This window comes from Sceloporus undulatus, chromosome 2 (assembly GCF_019175285.1).
Source record: "Sceloporus undulatus isolate JIND9_A2432 ecotype Alabama chromosome 2, SceUnd_v1.1, whole genome shotgun sequence".
Classification (NCBI taxonomy): Eukaryota; Metazoa; Chordata; class Lepidosauria; order Squamata; family Phrynosomatidae; genus Sceloporus; species Sceloporus undulatus.
This window is the reverse complement of record NC_056523.1, coordinates 302795497-302807579: the sequence shown is the minus strand read 5'-3', so window position 1 is coordinate 302807579 and position 12083 is coordinate 302795497.

Sequence of the window (12083 nt, the reverse complement as noted above, 5' to 3'; positions counted from 1 at the left end):
TATCTATCTATCTATCTATCTATCTATCTATCTATCTATCTATCTATCTATCCTACCCAAATGGCCCATATTCTATGAATGGGAAACCAAATCCTGCAACCTTTCTGAATCACGTTTAGAATGTGTGTTTGCATTTTCCTACTTTTGTTAATACTGGAAAGGGGTAAGAGCAGCAGCTGCTGCTGCTGCTGCTGCTGCTGCTGCTGCTGCTGTGCTTTCAAGTCATTTCTGACATAGCAACCCTAAGGTGAACCTCAAAAAATCATGGGATTTTCTGAGGCAGAGTGCGTGACTCATCCAGTCACCCATCAAACCACTACACCACACTGGTTCTCTAAAGAGTTATACAGTGTCCAAAATAGTTCTATTTACCTATTCTAAATTTTAGAAATCTGACTTAGCCATCTTTCAGCATGAGGCATCCAAAATGCATGAGTCAGTTACAGATGCTGTATTGTCAACATTGGATATGCTCAGACTCTTCTGGGATCCCAACATCCAGTAAAACCCACCATTAAAACCTGCTTTGTGCCCTTCTTTAACAAAAGCTTTTTAAAAGAATAAGACCTGTATAAAATAAATAAAGCAGGCTAAATAAACTGGCTTCCAGCTACAATGAGGGTGTGACATATACCTGACACTTGCCCCCAAGGTGTCCAGAAGCCGCATTTTGCAACAAGGCCTTAAGAGTCAATCAAAAAGGAGCTGTGAAAATCTACTCCCACCGGCAGCCTATCTGGGACCATGGCAGCACCTGCTTCAGGAGTGGACAACTTATTGGAGTGGTCCTGGCCCAATCAGGACCAGAGTGGCTTCTGACTGCTTCTTATTGCTACGCTGCTTCACCCTTAAGTTGAGAAGTGAGCATGGCAAAACAGCTGATAGGTCGTTTTGTTGAATTAGATTATGACTGCATCTTACCAGGGGTCATCATTACTCATTTCTGAAGTGAAAAGTGGATTGTGAGTTGTAACTATCTTGACAACACTACATGTGAAAAGGATCTAGGAGTATTAGTAGACCACAAGTTAAGTGCGAATCAACAGTGTGATATGGGCAGCCCAAAGGTAATACAAATTCTAGACTCGGGCTGTGCAGGCCTCCCTGAAGGGGTAGCCTGCAGCCACCTCTTTTACAGCCAAATCGCAGGGTATGTAGCCAAGGGGGGGGGGGAATCTGGGGTCGGACCCCCCCTTCATTAGAAAATGAATGGTGTGTGCTGCTGCGCCGCCACGCCCAAGCCCCATTATAATGGTGGCACTTAGTCTGACCCCCCCCTTCCTAAAATCCTAGCTACGTCCCTGCAGATCGGAGCCATGGCAACCACACACTGTGGGCCCGATCTGGCTTTTACAGAGTACAATAGCTAACCTTGCTATGGCTTTATGGTGCTCCTTTGGCACTGCGTTGTGCAAACACAGCACCAGAGGAGCACTGTGATGCCACACACCATGTGATGATATCATGCTTCCCTGGTGGCGGAGCCGGGGCATGCATCATATGGGTGCTATGTCCTGACTCCACCCCCAACCCAGCCGTTATGGCCGGTATGCACAGCCTCTCAATCAACAGGAATATAGTGTCCAGACTGAGGGAAGTCATAGTACCACTCTATTCCAGTGTGGAAGGCTTCATCTGAAATATCATTTCCTGTTCTAGGCACAACAGTTCAAGAGGAAGGTGACCAAGATGGTAAAGATTCTGGAAGCCAAGCTCTGTGTGGAACAGCTTAGAGAGCTGAGTATTGTTTAACTTGGAGAAGATAAATCTGGTTGGTGATATTTGAAGGAATTCCATGTAGAATGAACTTGTTTTCTGTTGTTCCAGAGATCAGAGCACAAACCAATGGATTTGAATAACAAGAAAAGAGATTGCACCTAAACTTTAAGAAAAACTTTTTGACTATAAGAGCTGTTCAACAGCTGAAGGTGGTGGATTCTTCTTCTTTGAAAGTATTTAAACAGAGATTGGATGATCATTCTTTTGAAGGTACTTTAGTTGTGCATGAGAAATGATTAGAGAAAATGTCTCTTGTGATCACCCCCTAGTCTCTGATTCTGATTCCACGATGATCATCTAAGATCATCAAGCTGAGACTGGCAAACTCAATGTTGAGAATGCTCTAGTCTAGTATCTGCATAGAGAGAAAATTGTTTTGACTTGATAATCTGTGAGAACTTCTGTAACTACAAGTCTATTTTTTTTTTAAAAAAAAAAGAAGTTATGAAGTATCTCATGCTGTGCATATGTTTTGAATATGCATATACCTGGCTTACATGCTTCATCCAAATAAAGTAAATATAGATGTTTCCAAGTCCTTGAAGCAATGTCAGTGCCGTGTGTAAATGTGTCAATGTATGGAAACATCAACATGTGGAATTTTTCTTAGTAACTGATCATATGACATTATACTTTCAGTCCTAATATAGGTCAAAATAGTGCTCATTGGAGTATTATGATTTATTCCAGCTCTTCCCATCATCTTTCCTCAGTGGTGCTGAAAGCATGTGCTAACAGGTTTTCCATAGCTCCCAAGCAGGTCTTTAGGTGCTCAGAGGAGACATGGCACCTTCTATCCTTCTGGAGTTCATTCCTGTGTGATAGGAAGTCCACCATTGGATATAGCCCTTAACAGAAAAGAAAACAGCCTGCTTGTTTTTGCTTTTCTAAATGTTCTTTTCATAGTGTCATGTGACAAAAAATGCACTTAACTTTTAATGCTCTAGTCTCTTTTTTCTGAGATGTAAACCACTTAACAATGTAAGGATATCAATCACCATGTATTAATGCTTCATATCAAATTGGCCCTTTTTCATCACTAATGCAATGTTTTCCCTCTTTGAGCTAATACCCATACAAAAGTGGGTTTAGTAATGGCGTTGTTTTCAAGTTAGACTAAACTGTGTGCGGAAGGTAGAAGTCTGTATTGCAAAATCCCAACATGAGAGCAACTTGAGCTACGTTTTAGTGAATTCCAGAACTCCCTTTGGTCTCAATTAGAGCAATTGAAAGAAACTGTTAATTTCAATCACCTGGTGACCACTGGTGTAGTCAGTCACAGGTTGGGCACCCAGCTATTATGCCTATAAGCATCAGATAGCTGTGCGCTAAAGGATCTTTTCTCCACTAACTCATTAGTAGAAACATATTATTTATCAGTTATTACCTACCATTTTGAGTGTCTCAAGTTTCTTAGTGATGAAAGCCAAAGTATGCCAGTAGTCCAGAGAATGTATATTGTTTCACTGGCATGTATGTATGTTTGAGCAAAATGTTCACCAAAATGGAGAAAGAACAGTAGCAATTAAGACTTAAAGTAATTGATAAGAGAGGACTGGTCCAAGGAATAGCATACAAATAAATCCATGGATGTTAGATTTGAAGCCTAGGATTAAATATATCAGTTTAAAAAGAGGAAAAATGGGAGGGGCAGAAACAATCCTGAAGTTCCATGTTGTTGTTGTTATCTGCCTTTGAGTTGACCTCAACTCATGAGAATCCTGTGAACGAGATGTCTCCAAGCCCCTCTATCCTGTCCCTCTCTTCTAAAGTCCTCTAGGCTCAGGCCCATGACCTCCCTGATTCAGTCTAGCCATCTGTCATGTAGTCTTCCTCTCTTTCTACTGCCCTCCACCTTCCCCAACATCATAGTCTTTTCTAATGAGTTGTGCCTTCTCATGATATGGATGCAGTACAGCCACAATTTAATCATCTTGGCTTCCAGGGAGAATTCAGGCTTGATTTGTTCTAGGACCCAAATGTTTGTCTTTTTGACCATCTATGGTATCCTCAGCACTGTTTCCCTGCATCACATCTTGAATCAAATAATTTTCTTCCTATCTGCTTTCTTCATTGTCCAGCTCTCACATCCATACATGGTAAATGGGAATACAATGGCTTGGATGATTCTAATTTTAAAGTTCAGATGTACATCTTTACAGTTTAGGATTTTGTCTTGTTCTTTCCCAACTACCCTTCCAATTCCTAATCTTCTTCTTATTTCTTGATTGCAGCCTCCATTCTGATCAATGTTTGATTCAAGGTATGGAAAATCTCTATTTTGATTTTGATTATCTAGGTTGAATTTATGTATATCCTCTGTAGTCATTATTTTTATTTTCTTTATGTTCTGCATTAAGCCTGCCTTTCTTCTTTGACTTTCTTTAGTTTTTGTTCCAAGTCTGTGATGCTTTCCACTAGTAGTATGGTGTTGTCTGCATATCTCAGAACGTTGATGTTCCTTCCCCCTATCTGCAGTCCTCCTTCTTCTATGTCTAAATCTGCTCTATGTAGCCTATGAAATACTTTCCCCAGAATTCCTGCAGATGCCATGAAATAAGTCTGCCTTAACATCTTCAAGCATGATATCTTGGCTTAGATTTTTTTGGGGGGAGGGGGGTAATGAGATTTCAGCCCAAGTAGAGCTGGCTTACAATTGCCAGCATCCAGTAAAATGCACTTCTTCCTACATGCATACATGCTCATGAACACACATTTGTGAGCTGTGGCTCCCAGACAACTAGACCCTCACTTTCTGAAATGTTCAATTAATTCATCTGTGTTGGTTAACCCTATGACTGCCAAATCATAGTAAATTTATTTGGAGTGAACAAACAGCTAGGTCATGTAAAGCATGTTGGTTCTTTAACACTATCCCTCAGGTAATTAATATCTTAATAACATAACTCTGTAGAAATATTTATGCTGAAATTCAAATAAAAATCTCTTCCTTTTCATTAGCAAAATTTCCAATATAATTCACAAATTAATTGATTTTGGTTTGTTGCTTTTTATCACTGGGCCATTAGCATCACTAGGGGGATGCAATGTTGTGGACTGCATCAGGTGGCAACCCAGATTGGGGGGGGTCATCTGGTCAGGTAGTACACCTGCAGGGGAAGGCTGCTGCAAAATTTAGAAGGCTGTTGGGGAGGGAGGCAGATGTCTGCCTTCTGGGTCCCACACAGCAATGGCCAGATGGGATTCAGAAAGCTGGGGGGCTGCTAAGAGGGCTGGACATGCCCCCCATCTCATTGCTGCAGTGCCATTCTGCCTCCAGAAGCCCCACCCCTGCACCAGGTGACACTACTTTGTCCCCTAACTAGGACACATCTAGACTCCCCAGACTTTAGTTTTCCACCCATCCATCCATCTCAAAAAGGGGAGCTTCTTCTCCTAAAAGCCTCCAGAACCTGCAGTTTACCTTTAAATAATTCTATACCCAATCCTGTACTATTTTACATTACAAAAATGTTGATTTCCCAAAACCAATTTTTTAAAGAAAAAAATGGTTTTTTGCATCTTTTTTTAATGTTGTACTTGGCATTTTGGCAGTCCATGTGGCTCCTGAAGAGTCCCACGGGCAGAAAATTGGCCCACAAACCTGCCAAAGTTGCCCATCTGTGTTTTTAACAGACTGTGCCTGGATGCTACATCTTAAGCTATTTGTTGAGAGTCTTCTGGTTGTTTTCAATTGATGACCAGCCATTTTCAGCATATCTTTAGACAAGCACCCCTCACATGCAATTGTATTCTGACAAGATCTTCAGAAATCCATTCTTTGTGAATTCCATTCCTCTAGATATTACAGAGCTACAACTCCCAGTAGCTAGCTGTCCAACAATTTGGTCAAACTTTGGAGCTTATCACACAAAGAAATAAGCCATTTTACCTCTTCCACATTCAGTTCAGGATCTGGGATGCCCCCGGATGTTATCAGACCTAAATCACCACCAATCTAGCTGTGATGCTGCTGCCCAGATGCATCCCGAGTTGAAGCCTCACTCAGCCAGCACTTTTTCAAAGTCGGAGGATGATATTGGTAATAATGACAATATTGAAATAAAAAATTGTGGTGGTGGTGGTAATTATGATGATGAGAGTAAATTCTTTAAAACTGCAGTTATACCCAGGAAGTAGAGGGCAGGAAGGCATGTTTTGTTGTATGTTTCTTTGTTGATTGTATACTTGTTATTTGAATATTCCTTGTGTGTGTGTGTGTGTGTGTGTGTGTGTGTGTAAAGAGAGATAATGTTAAAAGTTGTAAAGGTAATAATAATTTTTTAAAAAATCTGCAGTGTTTGAAAATTATTTGCAGTTCAAGACTGATATCCATATCTTGGAGTTTTTGGTTCAGAAAACAGCCTTTTATGTGCAGAAATGTTGTTTTCTGTGTTGAACCATGTTTTCTATTCAGCAAATTTCCCTTCTGCAGAGATAATAATAATTTTATGCAGAATGTAGCTTTCTGCTTTCTGAACTGCAGAAATTCTTATCAGTCCATGATTCTCGTGAACACATGAGAAATCCCATTTTATCTTGAATTTGAATATTTAAATTTTTTTCTTCCATTACTAATTCTCCGCCCCACTCAGAAGAGAATCAAAATGTGTTTTAATGTGTGTATTTGAGGTCATGGTACAGTTATAAAGCATGTGGTTAAATATTCATTTAAAAAAAGAAAAAAGAAAAAAAGATCAAGATCAAGGAGGCAGTAGGAACAGAAAAGGGTTATGAGTGAATATAGACAAAATTGGAGTGAAATGGATTAATTCATCCATTTCTGTCATCTAATATTAAATTATCAAAGTGCTAACATAACCACTTTTGCTTCTTTAAAATGTCTTGAATATTTAACTAGAATAGGGACTTTTGACTTCTCCATGGTATCTCTCATTTGGCAGCATCCTCTGTTGGCTCGAGTCTCCTGCAGTGTCACAAGATAAATAGTGTGCTTTGGTTTTAATCTGGATTTTCTTTCCAAAAATAACCAAGTATGAAACAAAAAATGCTGATAAAAAGAAGTCAAAAGCTACAGGATCATTCAGATCACACTGGAGGGCTTCATAAAACGTTTGTCTTTATTTTATTTTTATTTTTTTTGGCAAGGACACTGTTAACAGTTTAAAGTGAGAAAAAATGCTCAATGCTGCTAGCTAAACCTCCCTGCCCTGCTCCCCACCTCTTCTTCCCTCAGTAAATGAAGACAGGATGAACAGCTAAAATTACTAATTGGTTTACTGATCAGTTGTACTTTGTTCGATTGATTTGCAATTAATTCTGGTTTGTGGTGCACAAAAGAAGAAGGTTGGCGCCAACCTTGCAGGCGGCTGATACTCAATACCCACCAAGTGAGCTGTGGGATGAAATATCAATAATCTGTTTCGAGGCACGTCCTTAAGACATTGAGCCCATGTCTTGTAAGAGCTTTGGGACCAGGAAATAAGGCAGCTTAGACCTTTTCTTTTTTTTTATGTCTGTCAAATGTATTTTCATTAAAAAGGTGAAGAAGAGTGTATGAACTGCAACCTAGTGTGCCATCCTTTATATATTCATATGGTTATAATTAATTATCCTTGTGTATGTAAGCCAAGTGCAAATGTCAATAAGAACTTGAAAGTAGCTTTGTAAAATAAAGATATATTTAAAAAAGAAAAAGAAAGTAGCTACTTACTGGTTGGAAGCTCTTAGAAGTAACTATGTATAAATAACTTAGTTATTTATACTAGTCCTTGTTCCAGCAATTAATGTATAACTACAATACAGCATAGTTGTAACTTAACCAGGGATAGTATAACATCAATTTGTAGTGTAATTTTTAGTTATTCATAGTTATAGTTTATAGTTAAGATAGAGAACTATCATATTCATATTATTCATATTATTATTTTTGTGGCTGTTGTGGTGATCATGAGGTAGATGGGAGAAGAGTATGTTTTGTACCACAGACCAGTAGCTTGTGGCATTTGGATTTTTAAAAGTGACTAAAAGTAATGATCTTAATCTTTTTGAAAAATGGGAAGAAAAGAGTTTACTTTAAAATTGTAACTATAATGGCAGCTAACTATTTGGTAGGTTTTGGAACTATATCTTCTTCATTTTTAATATCTTGTCTTTTTCTCAGTCCTGGGACTCAAGACAATATACAGGAATTAAAACATTTTAGAGATAAAAACACACTTTCCCCACTGTTATCCTACTTTTCTTCCTCTGGACTTAAAACACCTGCCTTAAATTAGTGGCAGGCTCCCCCCTCACACACACAAACACAAACATACACTTTAATTTGTTAGAAAGAATTGAGCAGCCATAATTCTACAATATAATTTAAGAAAAAAAGACCTCTAGTAGCCACACTGCAAAATTAAAGCAGTTTGACACCACTTTAAATGTCTATCATGTGGAATCTTGGGATCTGTTGTTTGGTGAGGCACCAAAGCTCTCTAAAAGACCGAGCTGAATACCCCACCAAACTACAAATCCTAGGATTCCATAAGATAGAGCCATGATAGTTAAAATGGTATCAAACGACTTTATATCTGCAGTGTGGACATCAGGGTTCTGTTTTTCAACATTCACAATTTAGGCATGTATTTGGCACAGATTTTACTTGTTCATCTGTGTTTATATTGGTCTTTAAAAACATCAGAGATTCCTAATCCCAGTGTTATTACTGGGTCTCAAAGTGTTCTTCTTGAGATAAATTTACAATTTGAATTTGTCTGCATCAAAACTGAAAACACATATGAGTGATAACTTGTGCTATACCTCATCCTCTGATGTGAGAGTTGAAGTGAAAATGAAGTGGACAAGAAGATTTAGTAATGGACATGAGATGAGAGTACAGTAATAGTACAGTAACATTTCTGCCACAGTAAAATATTCTGCATCTTCACAATGCCAATTAAATCCATTCTACTCCAAGTTTTAACACAAAGAAGTGTGGAAAAATGGAGAGGGGTTTCAATATGCCTGCAAAGAACTATAGATCGATAGATGATAGATAGATTAGATAGAAAGTCTTTTTTCACATGGATTGACTTTTATATCCTATTATATATATATTTGTATGTAAGCCTCTCAGAGAGGATTTTTACAGTAATATTAAGTCCCATATTCTCAAGCATGCAAAACAACAACAACAACAACACAGTTAGAGTCATAACCTTGAAAAAATATTACTACTGAATTTTATTGCACAAATTGTTTATATACTTCAACTCTGGAAAAGGGAAAAGTTGCAATATATCCAGGGCAGAACAGTAAAGGCTTCTTATCATTAAAGAGAGTATTTTTATTTAAGAATATCAAATTAATAATGTATCATCTTGCTGTTTGACTCACTGAGCTCTTTAAAAATTGAACTGAATGAAACCAATATATTTGAAGAGACTTCTTTCTGATCACACCATTAAGGATTTTACTTTAAAATTAGACCTCGGGTTTGGTAAAAAGGTTGGGTGATGCAGGAAGGAAACAATAGGCAACTATTCAGTGAAGCTGATGTTTGAACCTTTTAGTAAATAAAACAGCTGATTAATGCTACTGAAGAATGATGATAAGAAAAACCAATATATTCCATGCCATTCAAGACCTAGTCCTTTCACTGTAAAATGATCAGATTTCACACTGTGAATGCACCCCAAACTGCATGTTCATAGATGCATTAGAGATACTGTAATAGTTGCAGATCATTCCCGTGAGAAAGACGTGCAAGGTTTTGTGACTCCAGTGTCAGAGCTATCTGTCACAGATGTCTATTTAGTTCCCTGATTCCCCTTTGATGGTGCTATACTTTCCCCATTTTCTTGGCCAAGATCTTTTGCATCTACAGGGTAGTAGTAGGGGGGGAAACAAGGGGAGAGGGGAGGGAGGAAATCCTTGTTTTTCTGTCAAGATGGAATAAAGATCTTGGCGGCCTTTTATCTGAAGAGGTAAAATGGGAACCATAACTGCCTGACAGCTGACTTCAAATTAATTTGAATCCTTATGGGACGATTTGAAATTTGACTGTATAATCCATCCAAGATTTTGCACATTTCATGTGTCATTAGCCCTGTATCCTGTCAGCCTGTCTAAGCAATCTATAGATGTGCTGTCGGATAGGAGAGAAAATAGCTGTACATTTGCACTGTTCAGAGTCAGTGCTTTGGTGACCCTTTTGATTAGAAAACAATACGGAGTGATTTTGCCTTGGTTGGGAGATCGAGCATGAGAGACAGAGGGTGTTAATGCCAGGTTTATGATGAAAAAAGAATCCAATGTGAAATTTTGACAGATCTATTTGTACTTTGTTGTTCTTGTCACCTAAAAGTCTCTTAAAACTAAGGAGATAGAGTAAGTCTTTTCTCTGGATTAGGAAAGCTGACACATGGAGCCTATATACATTTTTCTTTTCAACAGCCAAAGATTTCAAGAAATAGGACAAATATATTGATTAAAGACATAGCATATGTTTCTATCATTTGTCATATGTTTCTCTTATCATATGTTATCATATGATGTCCTATTTTTTTCTGTTCCAACCTTTATCCTCTGTTTTCTTTATATTAAAAAAGGAAAGCATTTTTCAACTTCATCAAGATTTAGCAAGCTATGTGCATATCCATTTCCTATATAGAATTCTCAACCAGAGTGCTCAAATCTCTCACTAAACTACAAACCACAGAATCCCATGGGATGTTTTAAACCTTTGGGAAATTCATTCTCCCTCTCCAACCTTTAGTAAGATACTTACAGATTGTCCAAAAGGTATTTTGGTATCCTCAGATATCATGCCTTTTAAAAGACTCCAATATCTGTTACTCAGAATTTGTGGCAATTCTGCTACATGATACAAGAAAGAGGGAGTCCAAGCAAGGCTTTTAAATCCTCTATTGATTATGTCTGTGTATATACAATTTATGAGTTTGCCATATTGTAATGTATATCCTCAGGGAAGTTCTATTCATATAAATCTTCTGTTTTCTAACTCTGATTCTGTCACTTGCACCTTATTTTCTAGCTAAGTTCAGAAAGGCAAAGAACAAATTACTCTTCCAATGTTAAACTTATGAGTCATTGAAGGCACCAATGTACCTGGGCACTGGGTTGATCCTGGGGGAGGGAGGGGAAATTCAAGTCTTTTGTTTTTTGAGATGATTTGAAACCTTCACTTCCATCTGTATTTTGCTGCTATTCAAATCTATGATTCTAAGAGTGCCTTAAGACAATAGCATAAACTGATGTTGTCTTGATTTAATATTTATGTATATATTCCAAGCTTCCTTCATAGGAGGCTAACTTGTATCCTGTCTGTTTTCTTTCAGCAAGTAAAAACATTCTTAGGAGCTTATTGCTTGGCTTATTAAACCGGCTTACCTCTATCCAGTTTAAGGCTTAATTTGGGGGGCATTCTGATCTTATCACAAGCTTTTTACCACTGAATTTGCCACCGGAATGCAGCCCTGGTCCATCTCCACTTGCAGAGCCACTCTTCCCAGCTTTTATGGATCCAGGAGTTTTCCGATTTAAGAAAATGGCTGCCAAAGCAGCTCTGCAAGTGGGGATGGACCCAGGCTGTATTCGGATGGCAAATTGAGCAGTAAAAAGCTTGTGATAAGATCAGGATGACACCCAAATTAAGCCTTCATCCAGATAGAGGTAAACCGGTTTAATAAACCAAGCAATTAGACATCCTTTTCACCCTCATTGATGCACATTGGATTTTGTAATGAAGGGTGCTGTTTTGTTTTCAGTGCTTTTAAGATAATTTAACTTAATGCTATTTTTATTGTTGTTGCTTAATTGTTTGTTAGTATTATGATTCATTTTAACTGTATTCTGTTTTAATCTGTTCTTCAAGTTGCCTTGGGTCCCATATTGGAAGAAAAGAGGATGTGAATAAAGTAAAAAAAAAATGGCAACTAGATTTAGGCCAATAACATTAACCACAGGATGAGATAATAGAGGTCATCCATAGTAATAGTGAATATGTATATAAAATATCCTTTCACAGTTTGAACATCAAAAAGAGAAAAGAAATAGTGTGCTACTGTTTGACAATAGCAGCAAATAACAACCATTTCCTTCTCTTTTTTGTGTTTTTCTTAAAGAAAGGTTTTTCATGACTGATAAACAAATTGACTGGCGGAAATCATTAGCTGAGGCTGTCTTAACCTGATATACTGTTCAAGGTCTCCATTGACCTACCTAATGATCCTAAACCTTTGTGTCAGATTTCCCCCCCTAATACTTAATTATGCGTTTCCAATATCTCCACAGGGTTAATAAGTGGGCTTTATTTTCCTTACTGATGCAAGTAT